The sequence below is a fragment of the Lycium barbarum genome, chromosome 6 (assembly GCF_019175385.1).
Source record: "Lycium barbarum isolate Lr01 chromosome 6, ASM1917538v2, whole genome shotgun sequence".
Lineage (NCBI taxonomy): Eukaryota > Viridiplantae > Streptophyta > Magnoliopsida > Solanales > Solanaceae > Lycium > Lycium barbarum.
This window is the reverse complement of record NC_083342.1, coordinates 47,017,600-47,042,046: the sequence shown is the minus strand read 5'-3', so window position 1 is coordinate 47,042,046 and position 24,447 is coordinate 47,017,600.

Below are 24,447 nucleotides of genomic sequence, written 5' to 3'. Positions count from 1 at the left end.
GCGAGGATCGGTTATTATATATACCTGGCCCTACAAGGGCTCAGGGTTATCCGTACCCAACTGCAATGGTGTGCGCGCGATAGGTATCATACCCGGCCATATAAGCTCAGTGTTACGTAATAGTCATACATACTTAGACACCTATACATAAAAAGTCCATAAGTATCATCAACATCATTGCCATCATCGTTTTCGTTACATCTATCCTTATAGGATCAACTATCACATAAAGGAAGTACTAGTATTGTGAAAGTATCGAGAATCATGAGCTTTGGTACTCTTAGAGGTAGTGTAATTTGGAAATCATTATGGAACTCATGAAAGAATATAGATATATATATATATATCAAGGGAACCATGCCTTAATGAAATAAAGGTTAGCCTTACATTCCTCTTTGTCTTCTTAACTACTTAACGTTCACCGTCGTAGCTTGAACCATCTACATTAGAAGGATTCATACCATGGTTTAGGTTTAATGACACTCTTAAATTCAAACTAGAATAATTCAAGATCAAATGAAAATTGGGCAGCATTTCCCCTATTTCGACAACTTCAACCATGTTACAAAACAACACCCAAACATCCATAATACACTTACAATATCATAATCAATTAATCACATTCCATTAAGCCTTCAAAACTCATTCTTGTGTTCAACTTATACCAACAACCCCACAACCATTTTAGCACAATTTCATATAATGCTTCCTTATCACTATTACTACCTTCCATAACAAGATTATATCCATATTATACTAATAATCATGACTAAAGTTAGCTTACTACTAAAAAAAATCATAAAAGTTACATTAAACCCTCATTTTCTACTTTCTTCTTCTACCCAAGTTCTTCAACAACCAGGCATCCATGATGACATAAAATAAGCATGAAAACTAACCTTTTATCACATGGGAAGGAGCTTTGGAGCAGCTATCAACTTAGGTGAAAACCCTAGCTTCAATACTCAAGAATCTCTTGTAGTTTACTAACCCTAGGAAGCCTTCTAACACATGAACACTTTGATTCTTGCCTCTTGATCTTTGTTTCCTCTTGGATTGGGGTGGAATATGCTTGGAGAAGGGTTTTGAGCTCTCAAGACTTGTGGAAAATGAAAAATGAAATAAAGGAACAAGAGCCCTCTATTTGTACAAAAATAGAAAAATCAGCCCGATGGACTTATACGGACCACTTATACGGTTCGTATAAGTGGACCGTATAACACCACCATGGAAAACTTCCCGCTGATATAGGTCAAGCTATACGGACCCCCTTATACGGACCGTATAAGTGGTCATATAACACTACCAAGAAAATGACCCTTTCTGTGAAGGTCATGTTATACGGACCCTCCTTATACGGACCGTATAAAGTTATACGAACCATATAAGTGGTCGTATAACTCCCAGTTGTGCAAAACTTCCTCTCGTTGATTCGTTGACTTCCAATCCTCGTGGAACCTTCTTGGCACTTACACAATACTTCATGAACCATACAATAGGAACTATAGCAGCCTCTCAAGACATCACCAAATAATTATTAGCTCAATCATAGCGAAAGCCTTTCCGAACACGACTTATATTTCACTTCCTTCAACAAACTAAATTTCACATATTCGTAAAACTTCAAAATCTTATGGTATGCACCTTAAGCTATCTAATATATTCCTTAATCTCGTAAGGGTTTCGTAATCACCTTAAGCTCACATTAGCCTATCCACAAGGCAACATATCAGAAATTTTCGAGGTGTAACATTCTCCCCCGTTAGGAACATTCATCCTCGAATGTTAGGTTCTTGGGGATTCTATAAAATATTTGCCAAAGTTTCCCCTATAATATGGCACTACCATCCTGCAACAGCAACCCAAAATACATCGCCTAACAGGGCTACAACAACAACATCAAAAACCATGGCCACACACGACCAGGAAAGCATCAAGGAAAACACTACATACCTGAGGCTACTGGCGTCTCTGCCTGAGTCTCCTCTGAGGGTGAAAATAAATGCGGGTGCCTAAACTTCATGTCTTCTTCGGCTTCCCAAGTCATTTCCTCTCTATTATTATTTCTCCATAAAACGTTTACTGAAGCTACCGCTTTCGTTCTGAGCTTTCGTACTTGCCTATCTAAAATGGCAATGGGGACTTCTTCATAAGACAATTTTTTGGTAACTTGGACATCATCTATTAGTACAATTCTAGAAGGGTCTCTAATGCACTTACGGAGCATCGATACATGGAAAACTAGGCGAACTGACTCCAAATCAGGAGGTAGGTCTAATTCATAAGCCACCTGGCCTACCTTGCGTACAATTTCATAAGGTCCAATGTACCAGGGGCTAAGCTTGCCCTTCTTGCCAAATCTCATGACGCCCTTCATTGGCGACACCTTCAAAAATACCCAATCTTTCACTTGGAACTCTAAGTTCCTTCGACGATTATCTGCATAGGTCTTTTGACGACTCTAGGCTGTTAATAATCGATCCTATATAAGCTTGATTTTCTCTATAGCTTGCTGGACCAAGTCTGGCCCTATCAATTTGGTCTTTCCTACTTCGAACCACCAAATTGGAGATCTACACTTTCGCTCATATAAAGCCTTATACGGAGCCATTTGGATGTTATAATGATAGATATTGTTATAAACAAATGCAATAAGCGGTAAATGATCATCTCAACTACCTCCAAAATCCAATATACATGCCCATAGCATATCCTCAAGGGTCTGAATGGTACGTTCAGCTTGCCCATCCGTCTATGGGTGAAATGTCGTGCTAAGACTCACCTTAGTCCCCAAACCTTCTTGGAAAGATTTCCAAAAATTAGCTGTAAACTGAGTCCCTCTATCGGAGATAATAGATATTGGAACACCGTGAAGTCGCACTATCTCTTTAACATAAAGCTTTGCATAATTTTCTGCTACATATGTAGTTCTGACCGGTAAGAAATGAGCTAACTTCGTGAGTCCATCCACAATCACCCATATAGAATCATACTTACGTCGAGAACGGGGTAAGACTGTAATGAAGTCCATGTTAATTACTTGCCATTTCCAAGTCGAAATTTCTATGGCTTGCAACCATCCACTCGGCTTTTGGTGCTCAATTTTCAGTTGCTAACAGTTAGGACATTGAGCTACAAATTCCGCTATATCTTTCTTCATCCCATTCCACCAATATATATATATATTTAAGATCATGATACATCTTCGTTGCTCCGGGGTGAACGGAATAATGGGAACAATGGGCTTCTCTCAATATCTGGTGGCGTAATCCTACAACATTAGAAACACATAACCTGCCTCGGCATCAGAGAACTCCATCTTCAGAAATCTCAAATGATGACTTCTCCTTCTAAAGGAGTGTATTTCTGTAATGAATTAGCATGGGATCTTCGTATTGTCGCTCTTTCACTTCCACTACTAGCGATGAGACGGTTGAACTTTGAATGATAGCTCCTATACTACCTGAGTCCACTACTCGAACTCCCGGGCTAGCTAACTGCTGGAGCTCACGAGCTATCTCTCTTTTCTCTGGTTGAACATCAGACAAACTTCCCATGGATCTACGGCTAAGAGCATCAGCCACAACATTTGATTTTCCGAGATGATACAGGATGTTAACATCATAGTCTTTCAAAAATTCCAACCACTGCCGTTGCCGTAAATTCAATTTTTTTTGCTTGAAGATATACTGAAGGCTCTTATGATCTGTATAAATATCAACGTGGACGCCATACAAATAATGTCTCCACATCTTCAATGCATGAATCACTACAGCCAACTCAAGATCATGGGTCGGATAATTCTTCTTATGTTTCTGTAGCTGCCTTGAAGCGTACGCAATCACCTTACCATTCTGCATCAACACACAGCCTAGGCCAACACCTGAAGCATTACAATAGACAACATAACTGTTCGATCCCTCTGGAAGTGTCAGGACCGGGGCAGAAGTTAATCTATTCTTTAGCTCTTGGAAACCATGTTCACAAACATCTGTCTATTGAAACTTAGCTGTCTTTTGGGTCAGCTTCATGAGTGGTACAGAAATAGAAGAAAAACCTTCTACAAACCTCCTGTAATAACCTGCTAATCGAAGAAAACTACGAACTTCCATAGGGGTTATAGGCCTTGGCTAAGTCTTCACGACCTCAATCCTTTGGGTATCTACACAAATGCCATTGACTGAAATAATATGCCCCAAAAAGGTCACTGAATTCAACCAAAACTAACACTAAGAAAATTTGGCAAATAACTCTCGAGTTTGAAGAACTCTAAGAACAGTACGCAAATGATTCGCATGTTCTGCCTCAGACCTAGAATATACCAGGATATCGTCGATGAACCCAATCACAAAAAAATCTAGAAAGGGTCTGAACACATGGTTCATCAAATCCATAAATACTACCGGTGCATTAGTTAGCCCAAACGACATTACCCGGAACTAAAAATGGCTGTATCTGGTTCTGAAGGATGTCTTAGGAATATTTTTCTACCTAACTCGCACCTGATGATACCCGAATCTTAAATCTATCTTTGAAAACCATTTGACGCCTTGTAATTGATCAAATAAATCGTCAATCCTTGGGAGTGGATATTTGTTCTTGATCGTCACTTTATTCAGTTGCCGATAGTCAATGCACATTCGCAAGGAGCAATCTTTCTTTCGCACAAACAACACGGGTGCTCCCGACGGGGAAGTAATAGGTCTAATAAAACCTTTCTCAAGCAAGTCCTTCAATTGCTCCTTCAATTCTTTCAACTTTGCGGGAGCCATTCTATAAGGAGGAATAGATATGGACTTTGTATCCGGTAACACATGAATAGAAAAATCAATCTCCCGTTCAAGAGGGAGACCTAGAAGCTCTTTCGGGATTACATCCGGAAACTCACTCACCACGGGAACAGACTGAAAGTTGGCGATTCAGCTTCTACATCTTGGACATGAACTAGATAGTAAATACAACCTTTTATGATCATTTTCCTTGCCTTTAGATAGGAAATAAACTTACCTTTTGGTGACGCAGTATTTCATTTCTATTCTAAAACTGGTTCTCTCGGAAACGGGAAGCGAACCATTTTCATTCTACAATCAACATTGGCATAGCAAGAAGCTAACAAATCCATGCCCATGTCACGTAAATGATCTGCATGCTCTGCCTCGGATCAGGAATACACCAAAATAGCATCCATGAACACAATCACAAAAGAATCTATGAAAGGCCTGAATACACTGTTCATCAAATCCATAAATTCCGCTGGGGCATTAGTCAGCCTGAACGACATTACCTAAAAGTTGAAATGACCATATCTGGTTCTGAAGGCCGTCTTCGGAATATCTTTCTCCCTAGCTCTCACTTGTCGGTATCCCGATCTCAAGTATATCTTTGAGAATCATTTGGCACCCTGCAACTGATCAAATAAAGCATCGATTCTTGGAAGGGGATACTTGTTCTTTATCGTCACTGTTACACCTTGGAAAACCCTCGTATATGTACAGTGAATAAGTTAACCAAGAGCGTAGCATATGCGATGTTTTGATGAGTAATAAAGAGTATTAGATGACCCTCGACGAGATTCTAAAGGCAAACGATGCAATGAAGGAAAGTTGCCAAGGAAAGCGAATCATACGTCGTGTATCGGGTAGGAATTTCGAACAACGAGACCATGATGGCATAATGATGTCTTAGAGAAGTGTGATGATGTCCCTAAGATTGATATTGAGGTGCTAAACAAGTGCCAAGAAGGTTCCATAAGGATCGGAGATCAAACGAGTCGACGAAAACAAGTTCCGGAAAACTGGACAATATACGGCCAGACATGCTGGCCGTATAATATATACGGACGGTATGTCCAGTCCGTAGATCCAGCCCAGAACACCAAGGTTCATTGGACCAAATATACAGTCCCAACATACGGTCAGTTAAAATTATACGGACCGAGGCTTATTGCAAGCAATAGAAATACCCACTTGGAAATGGGAAGTGATTAACATGGATTTCATCGTGGGATTACCTCGTTCTCGTGGTAAATATGATTCTATATGGGTGATCGTGGATAGATTGACAAAAGCAGCCCATTTTATTCTAGTTAGAACCACGTACTCAGCAGAAGACTATGCAAGGCTGTATCTCAAGGAAATTATGCGACTCCATGGTATTTCATTGTCTATTATCACGGATAGAGGAGCACAGTTTACAGCTAAGTTCTGGAAGTCTTTTCAAGAAGGTTTGGGCACGCAAGTGAAGTTTAGTACGGCATTCCATCCACAAACTGACGGGCAGGCCGAGCGTACCATTCAAACCTTAGAAGATATGCTACGGGCGTGTGTGTTGGATTTCGATGGTAGTTGGGATGGTCATCTGCCATTAATTGAATTTGCATACAACAATAGCTACCATTCTAGTATACAAATGGCCCCGTATGAAGCGTTATATGGAAGGAAATGTAGATCTCCAATCGGATAGTTCGAAATAGGAGAAGCACAATTAGTGGGCCCTGAATTGATCCAACAAGCAGTGGAAAAGGTCAAGGTGATTCGAGATCGGTTGTTAACAGCCCAAAGTCGCCAAAAGTCGTATGCGGACAACCATCGACGAGACTTGGAGTTTCAAGTTAATGATCGGGTGTTATTGAAAGTGTCACCAATGAAAGGGATAATGAGATTTGGCAAGAAGGGGAAACTAAGTCCTAGGTACATCGGGCCCTACAAAATCATTTGCAAGGTGGGGCAGGTAGCATATGAATTGGAATTGCCTTCGGAGCGTGAATCAGTCAATCCAGTCTTTCATGTTTCGATGCTCCGCAAGTGTGTTGGAGATCCCACAAGGATTGTCCTGATAGACGATATGCAGATAACAGAAATACTAACTTATGAAGAGGTGCCTATTGCCATCTTGGATAGGCAAGTGCGAAAGCTTCGAAATAAAGAGGTAGCGTCAGTCAAAGTCCTATGGCAAAACAACAATCGGGAAAAAATGACTTGGGAGGCAGAAGAGAAGATGAGGTCCAAGTATCCGCACTTATTCCAACCCCCAGGAGAGATACAAAATGAAACGCCAGCCATATAAGGTATGTATGCTTTATCTTTACGTTTTTGGTCGTGTGTGGCCATAGATATGATGTTATTGTGATGTAGCCCTGTGAGACAATGATATTGTGGGATGTTGTGACAGGTTGGTAGTGCCAAGTTACAGGAGAAACTCTGGCGAAATATTTATAGAATCTCGAGTGTTTCACATTCGAGGACGAATGTTCCAAAAGGGGGGAAGAATGTTACGCCTTGGAAAACGCCCCGTATATGTACAGTGAATAAGCTAACCAAGAGCGTAGCGTATGCGATGTTTTGATGAGTAATAAAGAGTATTAGATGACCCTCGACGAGATTCTAAAGGCATACGATGCAATGAAAGAAAGTTGCCAAGGAAAGCGAATCATACGTCGTGTATCGGGTAGGAATTTCGAACAACGAGACCATGATGGAATAATGATGTCTTAGAGAAGTGTGATGATGTCCCTAAGATTGATATTGAGGTGATAAACAAGTGCTAAGAAGGTTCCATAAGGATCGGAGATCAAACGAGTCGACGAAAACAAGTTCCGGAGAACTGGACAATATACGGCCAGACATGCTGGCCGTATAATATATACGGACGGTATGTCCAGTCCGTAGATCTAGCCCAGAACACCAAGGTTCACTGGACCAAATATACGGTCCCAACATACGATCATGAAAAATTATACGGACCGTATGTTGGTCCGTATAAAGATGGTCGGCCAGATTTGTAATTTTAATATAAGGGACCCTTTCATTTCATTTTTCATTCCATTCATTCTCCACTCTTCAAGAACCATCTAGAAAACTCTCCACTCTTCAAGAACCATCTAGAAAACTCTCCACTCTTCCACTACAAGAGAAATCAAAGGAAAACTAAGATCATCAACACCAAATCTATGAATCAAAGTGTATGAAACTCAAGTAAAGCTCATCTTCTTCAAAGAAAACCAAAAGAGGTGAGATAGGGTTTTGTTGCTAGAGGAAAAACTCCACTCAAGACTTGTTCAACCATCATCCAAGGTAAGTTTCATGACCATTTTATGTTGTTTAAGGTATTGAAAGGTTAAGATACCCGAATTGTAGAAGAACATAGCAAATGGGTCATTCAAGAGTGAATAGTGTCATAAGTGAGTGGTAGTTGAATTAAATCATGAATGTTAGTGTGTTGCCAGTATGAATATGTTGTAAATGACATGTAGACCATGAGATAAGTGTGATACATGGGAAAATACGATAGCGAACCCAAAACCATAAATGTGGGGAAAAATGAAGAGAAATGGTGGATCATGGCCATTGTATATTAAAGATGATTGTTGATTGCCATATTGTGATTGTCGTTGTGAGTGTTGGGAGTTGATACGGAATACGGGAAAAGTAGTATAAACAAAGGAAGTGCTGTCCAATTTTCTCTAGAAATAGTAGTGCGTTCTTATAGTTGGTTAACTAACGATCATGCGAATCCCCTTTTTGAAGGTAGAGGCGTGACATTGAAGGAGAATAAGCAAACGCGAAATTGCTTAAACGACAAAGGTATGTGAGGCTTAACTCTTCTTTCAAAAGGCATGAATCCCTCAAGTCTTCCACAAATTCTTCTACAAGATGAAGCTTAAGAGTCCTTCTATATATTAAATCCCCTATGAGCATGATAGTGACGACAAGGAGCTAGAGTCTAGAGACTCAAGAAATCGTGGCATAATGTTACTACAATGCTAATGATGTTATTATTGCTAACACTCGCCTTATGTTTTATTCCCTTCAAGGCGAGGCATGATACTGATAAATGTCCATAATACAATCGGGGGCTCACGACCTTACGTCACCCCGACATAGTATGGTTGTCTTGAAGCCTAATGTATGCTCTTAATGCTAACTTGTAACACTATGGGATACACGGAACACTAAGAAATGATAACATGATGCTATGGCTTGAGATGTATAATAATGACGTGTTATGATGAAAACCTCTGAACCTAATCGACTTTGGCCCTAATATAACTTCTCGCACTGGGAACATCGTTCCACGAGTGGCCTTTCCTGACCCGAATCACCCCTGAACTGAGAACCCGAGGCCCTCAAACTCTGACTTGGCCCAGAATAAGTTGATCTATCAAATTTCTGGCCTGTAAACCGTGGAGGGGAACTAGTTATAGAATGGCCTGAGTGCCTAGAAAACTGCTGTCTTTGCTCGCCTCTAAACTCACTCGTCACACCCGAAGATCTAGCCCTTTTGCTATACCCTCTATTATTCTCACGCTCATTTCTTTGCCGTTGTTGGCTTTCCTCCAAATTCTGGGAATGGGCTTGAATGCGTGAAATATCCATGTTGTCCTGAAGGGATGCAGTCAAGCACCTATCAATCAAATGGGACCCTAGGCCTCTCACAAATCGGTGCACTCAGATTCAAGAATTTATCAGCTCTAGCTCACCGAACCTCTGGAGGTAAGTAATGTCGGAGGAAGGCATCCACAAATTCTTGCCATACCGGGAGAGGTGCATTGACTCCCCTTGAAGCCATCCAAACCGTGTACCAAAGAACCGCGACATTCCGCAATCTATAGGATGCTAACTCTACTGATTCAATGTCTGAAGCATGCATTAATCGGAGTGTCCTCAACATCCCATCAATAAAGTTTTGAGGGTCCTCATCTAGCTTTCACCCGAAAAGTTCTGGAGGGTTCAAGCTAATAAAATCACGGGCCCTTGCACTAACAGCCCTGTCACCATGACCTGTACCTTGCCGCTGAGTCTGGCCGGCAATCAACTAAGTAAGTAAACGAATGACCTCTTTTACATCTTGGCCTGAAGCATCCGGTGGAGGAGCTGGAGGTGCTGGAATGCTCCTCAGAAATAGGGACTGAGTGGGAGGATTGAGATTGAGCCGCATTCTGGGACTCACCCTTCTCTATATCCATTGGCGGTGCTTCTTCAGCCCGCTTTTCTGCCACTGTCTTGCCCATTTAGGCTGCCGGAGCCTTTCTCTTTACAGGTATTTCTAAAATACATAATACACAGTTAAGGAAAGAGAAATTCTTATATTATGGCTCTATCGCACGATCTTCTGAAGAATGAAGGTCATTCATTCCTAAAATGTCTGCAGCCTCCTGTTTATAAGTGTAGCGCGCAACACACCCATAAACAAGACTCTACTGGACACGGCTCGTAGACACACCCTAGGACAGAACTGCTCTGATACCACTTTTGTCATGACCCACCCAGAGGGCCATGACGGGCACCCGGTGCAAACCCACCCGAGCACCTCTTATCGTAAATTCACATTCACATCTAGGTGGACCACATAGCTTATTCATAAATCATATACATCAACACTATTAATCTCGTTGGGCAATAACACATTTATATTATCATCGACAACAATACCTATATCCATATACACAAGCCGACGAGGTTATTAAATTGATGTACAAAATATGAGCCGACAAGGCTGCAAGACTTCTACCATACACAACTGTCTACTAGCCTCTAAGAAGAGTATGTCACATCATATAGGCGGGACAGGACCCCGCCATGCCCATATGTATGTACACAAAACAATAATACCCAAAAGCTGTAGCTCCGGATGAAATGGAGCTCCTCTATGCAGTCCCTGAACAAGAAATCTATAGATCAAGCCTGTCTCTCTGTCCACCTGCGGGCATGACACAACGTCCACAAATAAAAGGACGTCAGTACGAATAATGTACTGAGTATATAAAGGATAATCAACATCATAGTAGGAGCATAAGAGACAACATAAGAAATAGCATAATATATAGCGTAAGATGGGAGAATCAGGGGGTAATAGAGCAAATTGTACCTCTAGTGGCTTTCATCATATCTACTTACTTGTCTTTCATGAGGACCTGCAATTTCTAATTCCTACTCATGAATCTATACAAAAATATACATATTCATATTCGTATTTATACCATACCCGACCACAAGAGTTCAGTGATTCACATACCCGACTATGACGAGGCTCGGTGATTATACATACCTGGCCCTACCAAGGCTCAGCGTTATCTGTACCCAACTGCTGAGGTGTGCGCGCGATAGGTATCATACCCGGCCATATAATCTCGGTGTTACATAATATTTATACATACTTAGACATGTATAAATAAAAAGTCCATAAGTATCATCAACATCATTGCCATCATCGTTTTCGTTACATCTATCCTTATAGGATCAACTATCATATAAAGGAAGTACTAGTATTGTCAAAGTATCGAGAATCATGAGCTTTGGTACTCTTAGAGGTAGAGTCATTTGGAAATCATTATGGATATATATATATATATATATATAGTAAGGGAACCATCCCTTAATGAAAGAAGGGTTATCCTTACATACCACTTTGTTTTCTTAACTACTTAACGTTCACCGTCGTAGCTTGAACCATCTCCATTAGAAGGATTCAAACCATGGTTAAGCTTTAATGACACTCTTAAATTTAAGCTAGAATAATTCATGATCTAATGAAAATTGGGCAATATATCTCCTATTTCGTCAACTTCCACCATGTTACAAAACAACGCCCAAACATCCATAATACACTCACAATATCATAATCAAGTAATCACATTCCATTAAGCCTTCAAAACTCATCCTTGTGTTCAACTTATACCAACAACCCCACACTCATTTTCGCACAATTTCATACAATGCTTCCTTATCACTATTACTAACTTCCATAACAGGATTATATCCATATTATACTAAGAATCATGACTCAATTTAGCTTACTACTCAAAAACATCATAAAAGTTACATTAAACCCTCATTTTCTACTTTCTTCTTCTACCTAAGTTCTTCAACAACCAAGCATCCATGATGATTTGAAAACTAACCTTTTATCACATAGGTATGAGCTTTGGAGCAGCTATCAACTTAGGTGAAAACCCTAGCTTCAATACTCAAGAATCTCTTGTAGTTTACTAACCCTTGGAAGCCTTCTAACACATGAACACTTTGATTCTTGCCTCTTGATCTTTGTTTCCTCTTGGATTGGGGTGGAATATGCTTGGAGTAGGGTTTTGAGCTCTCAATACTTGTGGAAAATGAAAAATGAAATAAAGGAACAAGAGCCCTTTATTTATAAAAAAATAGAAAAATCAGCCCAATGGACTTATACGGACCACTTATACGATCCGCATAAGTGGACTGTATAACACCACCATGGAAAAATTCCTTACTGATATAGGTCAAGTTATACGGACCCTCTTATACGAATCGTATAAAGTTATACGGACCATATAAGTGGTCGTATGACACTACCAAGAAAATGACCCTTTCTGTGAAGGTCATGTTATACGGACCCTCCTTATACAGACCGTATAAAGTTATACAGACCGTATAAAGTTATACAGACCGTATAAGTGCTCGTATAACTCTCAGTTGTGCGAAACTTCCTCTCGTTGATTCGTTGACTTCCAATCCTCGTGGAACCTTCTTGGCACTTACACAATACTTCATAAACCATACAATAGGCCCTATAGGAGCCTCTCAAGACATCACCAAATAATTATTAGCTCAATCATAGTGAAAGCCTTTCCGAACATGACTTATATTTCACTTCCTTCAACAAACTAAATTTCACATATTCGTAAAACTTCAAAATCTTATGGTACGCACCTTAAGCTATCTAATATCTTCCTTAATCTCGTAAGAGTTTCATAATCACCTTAAGATCACATTATCCTATCCACAAGTCAACAAATCAAAAATTTCTAAGGTGTAACAGAGCGCCAGTACGAGGATCCCATGCTAGTTCATTACAGAAATACACTTCCTCAGAAGAAAAAGTCATCCTTTGATATTTCTGGAGATGGAGTTCCCCGATGTTGAGGTAGGTTGTGTGTTCCTGATGTTACAGGATTACGTCATCAGATTTTGGAAGAAGCTCATTTTTTCCGTTATTCTGTTTACCCCGGAGCAACAAAAATGTATCATGATCTTAAATCCATATATTGGTGGAATGGCATGAAGAAAGATATAGCGGAGTTCGTAGCTCAATGTCCTAATTGTTAGCAAATGAAAATTGAGCATCAAAAGCCCGGCGGGTTGTTGCAAGCTATGGAAATCCCAATTTGGAAATGAGAAGTGGTTAATATGGATTTTATCGCAGGTTTACCTCGTTCTCAATGTAAGTTTGATTCTATATGGGTAATTGTGGATAGACTTACGAAGTCATCTCACTTCCTAACGGTCAGATGTACATATGCAGCGGAAGTTATGCAAAGCTTTATGTCAAAGAGATAGTGCGACTCCATAGTGTTCCAATATCAATTATTTCCGATAGAGGGACACAGTTTACCGCCGTTTTTTGGAAGTCTTTTCAAGAAGGTTTGGAGACTCAGGTGAGTCTTAGTACATCATCTCATGCACAGACTGATGGGCAAGTTGAGTGTACCATCCAAACTCTCGAGGATATGCTACGGGCATGTGTGTTGGATTTTGGAGATAGTTGGGATGATCACTTACCGCTTATTGAATTTTCTTATAACAACAGTCATCATTCTAGCATCCAAATGGCCCCATATGAGGCTTTATATGGGCGCAAGTGCAGATCGCCAATTGGGTGGTTCGAAGTGGGAGAAACTAAACTGATAGGGCCAGACTTGGTCCAGCAAGCTATGGAAATGGTCAAGCTTATATAAGATCGATTACTAATAGCTCAAAGGCATTAGAAATCCTATGCAGATAATTATCGACGAGACCTGGAGTTCCAAGTGAAGGACTGGGTTTTCTTGAAGGTGTCGCCAATGAAGGGCGTCATAAGATTTGGGAAAAAGGGCAAGCTTAGTCCTCAGTACATTGGACCTTATGAGATTGTACGCAAGGTAGGCCAAGTGTCTTATGAATTAGATCTACCTTCGAATTTGGAATCAGTCCATCCGATTTTCCATGTATCGATGCTTCATAAGTGCATTGGAGATCCTTCCAAAGTTGTACCTGTAGATGATGTTCGTGTCACCGAGCAACTGTCCTACGAAGAAGTTCCCATTTCCATTCTAGATAGGCAAGTACGGAGACTCAGAACCAAAGATGTAGCTTCAGTTAAAGTCTTATGGAGAAATAACAATAGAGAGGAAATGACCTTGAAAGTAGAAGAAGACATGAAGTTCAGGTGCCCACATTAATTTCCACCTCCAGAGGAGACTTAGGCAGAGCCACCATTGTCTCTAGGTATGTAATGCTTTCTTTGATGCTTTATTGGTCGTGTGTAGCCATGGCTGTTGATGTTTTTGTTGTAGCCCTATGAGGAGATATATTTTGGGTTGCTGTAACAGGATGGTAGGGCCATGTTACAGGGGAAACTCTAGCAAACTTTTTGTAGAATCCCTAAGATTCTAACATTCGAGGACGAATGTTCCTAAGGGGGAAGAATGTTACATCTCGGAGATTTCTGATTGTTGAATTGTGAGTAGACTAATACGAGCTTAAGGTGAACATGAAGTCCTTATGGGATTAAGCAGAGTATTTCATAACTGTAAGCGTGTACCATAAGATTTTGAAGTCATATGAATCGGTGAGACTAAGTTCGTTAAAGGAAGTTAAATGTAAGTCATGCTTGGGAAGGTTTCGCAACAATTGAGCTATAAGTTTTTTAGTAATGTCTTAAGGGGGGAGCTATAGGGCCCCTTAGATGGTTAATGAAGTGTTATACAAGTGCCAATAAGGTTCCATAAGGATTGGGGGTTGAACGAATCGACGAGAATAAGTTTCGGGAAAATATGGATTGTACGGACCGTATAGATTATACGGCCCGTATATTTATCCATAGAATACTTCTAGATGAGGGTGAGCCTCTGGTGGAATTATACGGTCCAATTATACGGATCATATAATTTATACGGTCCGTATATTTTGCCGTAGATTCCGGGTCGGGCTAGATTTCTTTTTGCTATATATGAATGACAGTTGTTCTTTTTTTTTTCATTTCCTACTTCCCCCAAACTCTTAAAGTCCCTAGAACCTTTCTCCAAGCATATCAACACAAATCTAAAGTGAAATCAAGGATCAAGAGGCCAATATCAAGAGATTCAAGTACTAAGAAGCTTGCTAGTGTTTGTGGAACCCAAGATTTCCTATGGTGTTGATGTTGGAGACTTCATTTTAGTGGAGTAAGTTGATCCAATAATTGTTCTTGAGTGATTAAGGTAAGAGTTTATATCTTTTACATATGGTTAAGGTTGTTTGATTGTTATACCATGTAGTTGGAGAAAGAAAAGTGAGAATAGAGTTAAAGTATGAACTTGAGGATATTGTGAACCATAAGTTAATTTGGATTATGATTCTTAGCATGCTATAAGTATGATCTTATTGTGGGTGGTGCTAATGATGTTGAGGAAGTATTGTATGTAAGTGAAAATAGTGTTGTGTTGTAGCTATTGTTATGAATGACCTTGAAAGGGAGTTTTGAGGGTTGGATGCTGCTTAACTTGAATGAAGCCTCTTGATTATGGTATTGTTAATAATGTCATTTTTGTTTGGGAGTTGCTTAGGAATTTGGTAGAAGTAAATGAAATAGGGGAAATGCTGCCCAATTTTCGCTAGCTCATGCATTATTCTTGTTTGAACTTAAGAGTGTCTTTAAGACTTAACCTTGGTATGAATCCTTTTAAATGTAGATTTCCCAAGCATTGGAGGTGAACGTTAAGTAGTTAAGAAGATATAAAGATATGTAAGGTTAACCCTTCTTTCTTAAGGCATGATCCCATTGTTGTATACCTTCACGCGAAATCCATAATGTCTTCCATGATGACTTCATTCCTAGAATCACTAACGCTCATAGTTCTTGATATGCTCATGATATCATTGGTTCCATCCTATAATAGTTGATCCTTTGAGGGAAGATATAATGAAAATGATGATGATGATGATGTTGATGATACTTATGAACTCCTCTCTCTCTCTCTCTCTCTCTCTCTCTCTCTATATATATATATATATATATATATATATATATATATATATATATATATATATATATATATATATATATATATATATATATATATATATATATTTATGTATGGCTATTATTAACACCGAGCTTATATGGCCAGGTATGATATTCATTGTGCACACACCACTGTCGTTGGGTACTGAGAACCCCGAGTGTTGCTATGGCCGGGTATATGTGACACCGAACCTCTATGGTCGGGTATGGTACTACTATATATGTATGCATATGTATGGAAGGTTTCTATTAGAGAAAGGGTAAGAAAATATGATGAATTTCTCAAAAGAAATATATATATATGGTTCTCCTATCTCATGAATCTTCCATCTCATGTTATCCTTCATCCTATTATTATGTTACTGCTTATGCCTTACATACTCAGCACATTGTTCGTATTGACGTCCTTTTGTTTGTGGACGCTGTGTGATGCCCACAGGTGGACAGAGAGATAAACTTGATCCTTAGACTGCTTATCTAGAGACTGCTTAGAGGAGCTCCATTCGATTCGGAGTTGCAGCTGTTGGTACTATTCTTTTGGGTATATTATATGGGCATGGTAGGGCCCTGTCCCATCTTTATGATGTTACATACTCTTTCTAGAAGCTCGTAGACAGTTATGTATAGCTAGATGTCTCTTAGCCTTGTTGGCTCGTATTTTGTAGATCATTTTGTTAGCCTCGTCAGCTTGTGTATATGTATATGGGCGTGATTGTTGATGTTGATATAAAACTGCTCTTGCCCGATAAGATTTGAATTGTTGATGCACAGGAATTGTGAGTTAGCCATGTGGCTCACCTAGTTATGCTTATGAAAGTATGATGAGAGGTACCTGGGTCGTTTAGCTCCCGGTGCCCGTCATGGCCCTCCGGTTGGGCCGTAACATATTGTGGATGATGAATGATCGCCAGGGAGTTTTACTTGCATTAGCAAAAGATCCTTATGCCATTGTGTGTGTGAGTTATTAGTTGTGTTCATGCTCTGCATTTGCGATCTACAACTTGCCCGGTTTGTCATGCTTGAATTCTTAGGATAGTTTGGTTGTTGAGATTATAGTAGGCTTTCTTTGTGTAAACTAGTCACTTTTCCTTATAAGCCTTACCCGGTTATGTATATAAACCCTATTCGTCCCCTTTGAGCCTTTGACATTTTCCTTTACTAGCCATTAACCAACCGATACTCGTGTTTGAAACGATTCCAGCTTTGCACCAGTTCCCTCCTTGACACTATAAGAGAAAAGGAGGCTAAAAGTGTAAGTTGGGGTGAAACATGTGCGGAAAATAGGCCTAAGCATAAGTTAGGGGTGGTGTGAATGTTATACCCTGTATTTTATAGGCTGAGTTTTACTGTAAGATAGCTGACGTGAAGTTAGTAAGTGAGGTTGTTGTCAGGGTTATAAGAGATTCTATATGATTATTCCATGTATGCCGGAGTTTAAGTTGCGTACAGCAAGTATCGGGGAGATCAGAGGTGGAATAAACCAGAAAACTGAGTATGACAGCAAAGGCACTCGATGGACCGTCGACCTGCCCATCGGCTAACTCTCTGAGAATCTAGGAGAATCTGAGGCTGCTTCCATTCGACTGTTACGAGTCGATGGACCGTTGACCTTGCCGTCGAATGGCAGGCGGTGAAAAATTCTCTCTGTCCTATGAATAAAAGGGCCACGACTTGGTGTTACACCTCGAAATAATTTCATGTCGTCATGTGGTAGATAGACTAACGCAGGGTGAGATGTATACGATGTCCCTACAAGTAAGAAAGGTTACTTGGCGATCCTAATTAAGATTCCAAAGACATTTGAGGCAACAGAAGAAAGTTCGTTGAGGAAGGCAAGGTATAAGTCATGTTTTGGAAGGATTTTGCAAAGTACTGATGTCACGACCCATCCCCGTAGGTCGTGACTAGTGCCCGGACTGGGCACCCCTACGCGTTCATTTACCAGATCCAGCATACAGACGACTCGTACACACATAAATATCAGACGTGGCTCCACACTGGTGCCTACAATCATATATACTGCACAGAAGCCGGCAAGGCTATCATACTATACATAACTTACCAAAGCATACATACACGCGGCCGATAGGGCTGCCACGGCGGATGGGCCACCCAAACACAATTCACACAACGCGCCCAAACAAAACTGTACATTACCCACGTATATGTCTACATACCTCTAACACGGAACAACAGAATCAGATGGCGGGACAGGGCCCCGCCGTACCCTGAATAAACATATAATGTACAATAGGTTGTGTTTCACAACTACAACTGGGGGTGAGCTGATGGCAGTTGGGAAGCACAATTACATTAATGATGCAGTGGATGTATATTGAGATCAAGGTTGCAGCTTTAAGTTCAGTAATTTTGAAATTGAGAACTCTACCTCATCGAATATAAGTTGGTAAGTTGAAAAATCATACTTTATACTAATCTTTTCCTTCTCTTAGAATGGATATTCATTATACATGTGCAATGCTAGAGTATTTTTGTGCCTGCTACCCATTTGGAATGAAACACTGTAAAGAAACTAAAAAAAGGAGAATCAAAGGCCCTACAGTATTATCTGGAATATTTCATTCGAGCTTATTTTCTGATTGTGCAGGCGAAGGTGGTGTTAATATGTGCAGGTGCAAAATGATGGTCCAAGTTTAATCAGAGAGCAATAAGCTGAGCATCAACAATCTATACTCTTCACCAGTTACAAGGTGAAGAGTCCAAGTTGAGTGTATCTCCTTAATATGCTCAGTTTTAACACTGTATACGGTAAAAACCGGATATGAGTCATATCCGGAGAAACTATGGATCGGAGGAAGAAGAGGGACGGGAGTTCGCACGAGGGGCGTCACACCTTCCCGGATAAGCGCTTTAACCGAAGCTGAGCAGGGGCGCCCTTTGGTCCGGTATCTGTGCCACCGATGGCTCGGGGACTCTACCCGAGGGTTCGTCACCGTTGATCCGGACACCGTTCGCCCGTGTATCCGTTGGTCCGTTATGACCGTTGCTGAAGCGCACTAGTGGTGTCACGTCAGGGTCGGCCACCAACTATACGTGTGTCAGACGGCGCCGTCAGTCCAATCCCACCAAATCCGTACAGGGGCTGTCCTTTTTGTTGGTATTTTATTAATTCCTATTGTATGAGGCCCATGGGCTCACTGCTATAAATAAGGCATATCTACCTCCCTTAAGGGGGTTGGGCTCTTCTTACTTTCGAAGAACATTTGTAATAGAGGAACTTTTGTATACTAATTCTTCCATCATTTAATCCGGCCTAGGCCACTTGTTATCGTGAATAGCGCATTTCATCTATCAAGTACCATACATTGTTCACAAACCTATACATATATCGCTAACCTTCAAATATTTTGTTTGCTTCGCCTAGTACACATCAAGAGCAAAACACATATCCTATACCCACCTATAAATTTAATTGATCACCCGAATCCGGGGTAAACAGTTTGGCGCCCATCGTGGGGCTAGGATAATAGTGGTCTTTGGCCTTGATTTCTACCATATTCATCAAAGCCAAAAACGTCCCTACCCATCTTTGTGAAAACGGTTCAAATGGCTGACGTCGAGCAATCCGATCATGTCAATAATGCCGAGATCGTGGCGGAAAACGAAGGGAGCGGACTGTGGGCATTGCCGAACCCCGCTGATCCGAACCCCGTTGATTCGAGGGAAGGACTCAACCGGCAAAATACCGTAGATCAAGAGAACGCCGTCCCACCGGCGACCGACCCCCTAAACACTCATCATTCCGTTACATTGCCCCGGGACCATGTCCGGAGAGAACCGGACACACCAAACGATGGCATTAACTTGCGATTAATCTTTGAAATGTTGCAGGAACAGAGGGCGGAAATCGCCGAGAAAGGATTAGCGATTGCCCGACTGCAGAGCGGAAAGGGTGAAGCTGGGCCTAAAAAAGCTAAGGGTACAGCGGAAATCGGAAGGAACGAACCACGGGTGGTCGAGAGTGACGATTCTGGGGCCGGATCCTCCACCGAGGTTCTGAAGATGCTCGAAACTCTGGCACAGCGGGTGGATTCCACCGAAAAGAGGGTCGAGACGTACAACTCTCGGGTGGATCAGATACGGGGAGCTCCACCTTTGCTAAAAGGGCCAAACTCAAAAAGGTATATTCAAAGACCTTTTCCTCCGAGTGCGGCCCCCAAGTTGATCCCGAAGAGATTCAAGATGCCGGATATTCAGAAATACGACGGCACCACGGACCCGCATGAGCATGTGACCTCGTACACCTGTGCTGTAATGGGCAACGATATGGAAGAGGATGAGATAGAGTCGGTATTGTTGAAAAAATTTGGAGAAACCCTATCGAAGGGGGCATTAACGTGGTACGACCATCTACCCGAGCATTCTATCACTTCTTTTGAAATGCTCGCCGACGCCTTCGTCAGAGCCCATGCCAGTGCCATAAAAGTGCAGGCCCGTAAGGCTGATATTTTCCGGATAACCCAAAGGGACGACGAGCTACTGCGAGAGTGCGTCACCCGGTTCCAGAAGGAACGTGTTGCTCCCAAACGCACACGCAAGTATACGTGGTCGTACAAGTAATATAGACGGTTAAGTCCAGATATCGATCCCACAGAGACTTAGATTCTACTGTTAAACTAATTCAAATTCGAATGAAACTATTCAAGAAAGTGAAAATCAAGATGTTTGTTGTACTCAACTAAAACTGAAAAGTAAACAATTTGTGATGGGTGTTTTTGTGACTGGGACTATCTTGACAAAGATTGTAAGAATTTTCAGATGAGAGAAAGATCTAGGGTTATGGCTTTCGACAATCCAGTTGATCTTCAGACAATTCCACCTATTTTATTTCCGGGGTTACTAGTTGACGGGTTGACTATGCTTTATGATATTCTCTCGAACTACTCACAAGTCTGTAGATGTTACCTTAATGCCTATATCTCTATGGTCATCAGATGTAACAAGAACGCCTTTATTCCACCGTATTCAACTAAGTAGGGCTAACAAGTATATCTCTATCCTCAGTAGCAAAATGATTAAATCGAACAAACTCTATTTATTCTTATTACGTACGTGAATTCCCTTTCTCAAGTTCAACCCACGCACCACAGATAGTGTCTAACTATTGGCCAGATAATCAAACAATTAAATCCAAGAATAAATAAGCAACCCACAATATGGAAAATCAATAGATAATAATTGTCATCACATCAACTTTCAAGTCTTTCGCCACAACCCTAGAATTAGGAGATTAGCTACTCATGGTTCGATCATAGACAAAAGAAGCCATGAATAAACTAGGGTTGAAAAAGATGAAAAATAAAATAACCTAGAGAGAGAAAAAGGAGAACGGTGGCTTACAAATCCTTCAATAATCCCAGAATACCGTTCTCAGCTATAAAAACGTCTATATATAGGCTAGGGTAAAATTAATAATTAAGGAATCCAAATCCTAGTCTAATCGGGAAAACATCCGCAGAGTTCCGCTTTCCTTCCGCGATGCGGAAGGAAAGCGCAAGGTTCTGCAGCTATTCGCTTTTTCCCCGCGATGCGAGTCAATCGCGGAGTCTGATGACTGAGTTTGGTTGTTCCGCTTTCTTCACGCGATGCTGGTCGATGACCTGAAGTTCTGAAGCATCTCGCGATCCTTCCGCGATGCGTAAGGAAAGCGAGGTTCTGTAAATGATTACTATTCCGTTAGTTCATCCTTTGCGGTAATCGACTTGTCGCCTCAGCCGATCGACATCTGCTACGACTTTCAATCATTTTAAGCACATTTTCCATCGTTTGTTGTCATCGTACCTATAGGCATGAAATGCAACGACATAAGTTCAAATACGACGGTTACCTCATGAATTAAGAGATAAAAGTCATAAGAAGAAGTTGTAATGCGACACAAAACATGATATTTGTGCCAAATATCAAAACGGATGGAACTCCCCCCGGTGCCGGAAGAGTGGGCCGCGCAGGCTTTCACAAAGGGCCTCAACATGCTAAGTTCGGTGGCTTCGGCCAAATTGAAAGAAAGTTTGCTAGAATACGAGGCCGTAACATGGGCCGACGTCCACAATCGGTATGAGTCAAAGATTCGGGTGGAGGATGATCAGTTCGAGCTCCCACCGGTAAGGATCAAAGTAAATAGAGGTTTCGAGGCACCAAGGAGGGGATACGAAACGAAGTCCGAATCATCGAAAGAAAGATTTCGGCCGTATACCCATTCGGAGAGACAAAATGTTAGGTCAGAAAAATTAATCGAGAGTCCAAGCCATTTCTCTGGACGGGGCAGCAAGCGGGTTGAGCGCCCGTCGAATAGTCGGGGACTCTCGTTTAGGAGCGATGCCGGAAGTTCCGCCAGTAACAAGGTTCCGCCAAAAATTTCGGAGTACAACTTCAACGCTAGCACTTCGGGACTTGTCTCGGCCATTGGGCGTGTCCCCGATGCAAGATGGCCTAAACCATTGAGGTCGGACCCGGGTCAGCGGGATCCGAGCGCAGTGTGTGAGTACCACGGAACCCACGGTCATAGAACCGAGGATTGCCGTCAATTGAGAGAAGAGGTAGCCCGGTTATTGAAAAATGGCCACCTCCGAGATCTGCTGAGCGAGCGGGCCAAAAATCATTATAAGGAAAGAGAATCTTATCAAAGGCCCGAACCTGTCGAACCCCAACATACGATCAACATGATAGTAGGGGGGATTGACGCCCCATGAGGGCCGGTAATGAAGCGGACGAAGATTTCCATTGTTCGTGAGAAGCGCACTCGAGGTTATTCGACCGAGGGGTCCATCTTCTTTAATGACGAGGACGCGGAGGGCGTCATCCAACCCCACAATGATGCGTTGGTAATTTCTGTACTTGTCTTCAAAACTAAGGTCAAACGTATTTTGGTTGACCCAGGTAGTTCGGCCAACATCATCCGATGGAGAGTGGTCGAACAGCTGGGGCTGCTCGGTCATATCGTACCAGTGGCCCGTGTGTTAAGCGGGTTCAATATGGCAAGTGAAACCACGAGGGGAGAGATCTGGTTGCCCGTAAACGTGGATGGCACCATTCAACAAACGATGTTCTATGTGATCGAAGGGGACATGAAATATAACGCATTATTGGGCAGACCTTGGATATATGGTATGAAGGCGGTTCCTTCAACATTGCATCAGTTGTTGAAATTCCCCACTCCGGAGGGGGTGAAAACCATCCGGGGCGAACAACCCGCAACAAAGGAAATGTTCACAGTAGATGAAGCGACTTCCCGGCCCGAGAAGCCGGCTCAGGAAGAGAAGGGTGCAACCGGAGGGGAGGTCCCCCAATAACAATTAAGGTACACTGGACCGGGTCCAGTGCACGAGGAGGACGACTTCGGGATGCCCAGATCCTTTGTCATGCCGGATGACTCGGACGTGACCAAGTCAACCATAGAGGAGCTGGAGCAGATCATCTTGTTTGAGTTCTTACCGGACAGAAAGATATGACAGGTATATCACCGGAAATAGCATCGCACAAACTCAGCTTGGACAGGAAGTTTCCCCCGATCAAGCAAAAGAGGAGGCCCATGTCGGAGCCAAAGCACGCCTTCGTGAAAGATGAGGTAACGAAGCTTTTGAATATAGGTTCCATCCGGGAAGTGAAATACCCGGATTGGCTTGCTAACGTGGTGGTGGTGCCCAAAAAAGGTAATAAATTTCGAATGTGTGTCGATTATAAGGATTTAAACAAGGCATGCCCGAAGCATTCATTTCCATTGCCTCACATCGACAGAATGATCGATGCGACGGCCGGGCACGAAATGTTAAGTTTTCTCGATGCTTACTCCGGGTACAACCAGATCCGGATGCACCCGGAGGACCAAGAGAAAACATCCTTCATCACCCGTTATGGGACTTACTGTTATAATGTCATGCCTTTCGGATTAAAAAACGCTGGTGCAACTTACCAACGCCTAGTTAATGGGATGTTCGAAGAACAAATAGGACAAACGATGGACGTTTATGTTGACGATATGGTTGTTAAGTCCCTGGAAACAGAGGACCATTTAAAGCATTTGCAGGAAACCTTCGATGTACTCCGAAGATACAACATGAAGCTCAACCCCGAGAAATGTGCCTTCAGCGTTAGGTCAGGTAAGTTCCTGGGATTCATGGTGTCAAACCGGGGAATTGAAATCAACCCAGATAAGATCAGGGCCATCGAGGACATCGAGGTCGTAAACAATATAAAGGGGGTACAGAAGCTCACCGGGCGGATAGCGGCGCTGAGTCGCTTCATCTCGAGGTCCTCGGACAGGAGTCACCATTTCTTCTCTTTGCTCAGAAAGAAGAACGACTTTGTTTGGACGCCGGAGTGTCAAGAAGCCCTAAGGGAATTGAAGAAGTATTTATCCAGCCCCCCGTTGCTGCACACGCTGAAGTCCGATGAGCCACTCTTCCTCTATTTGGC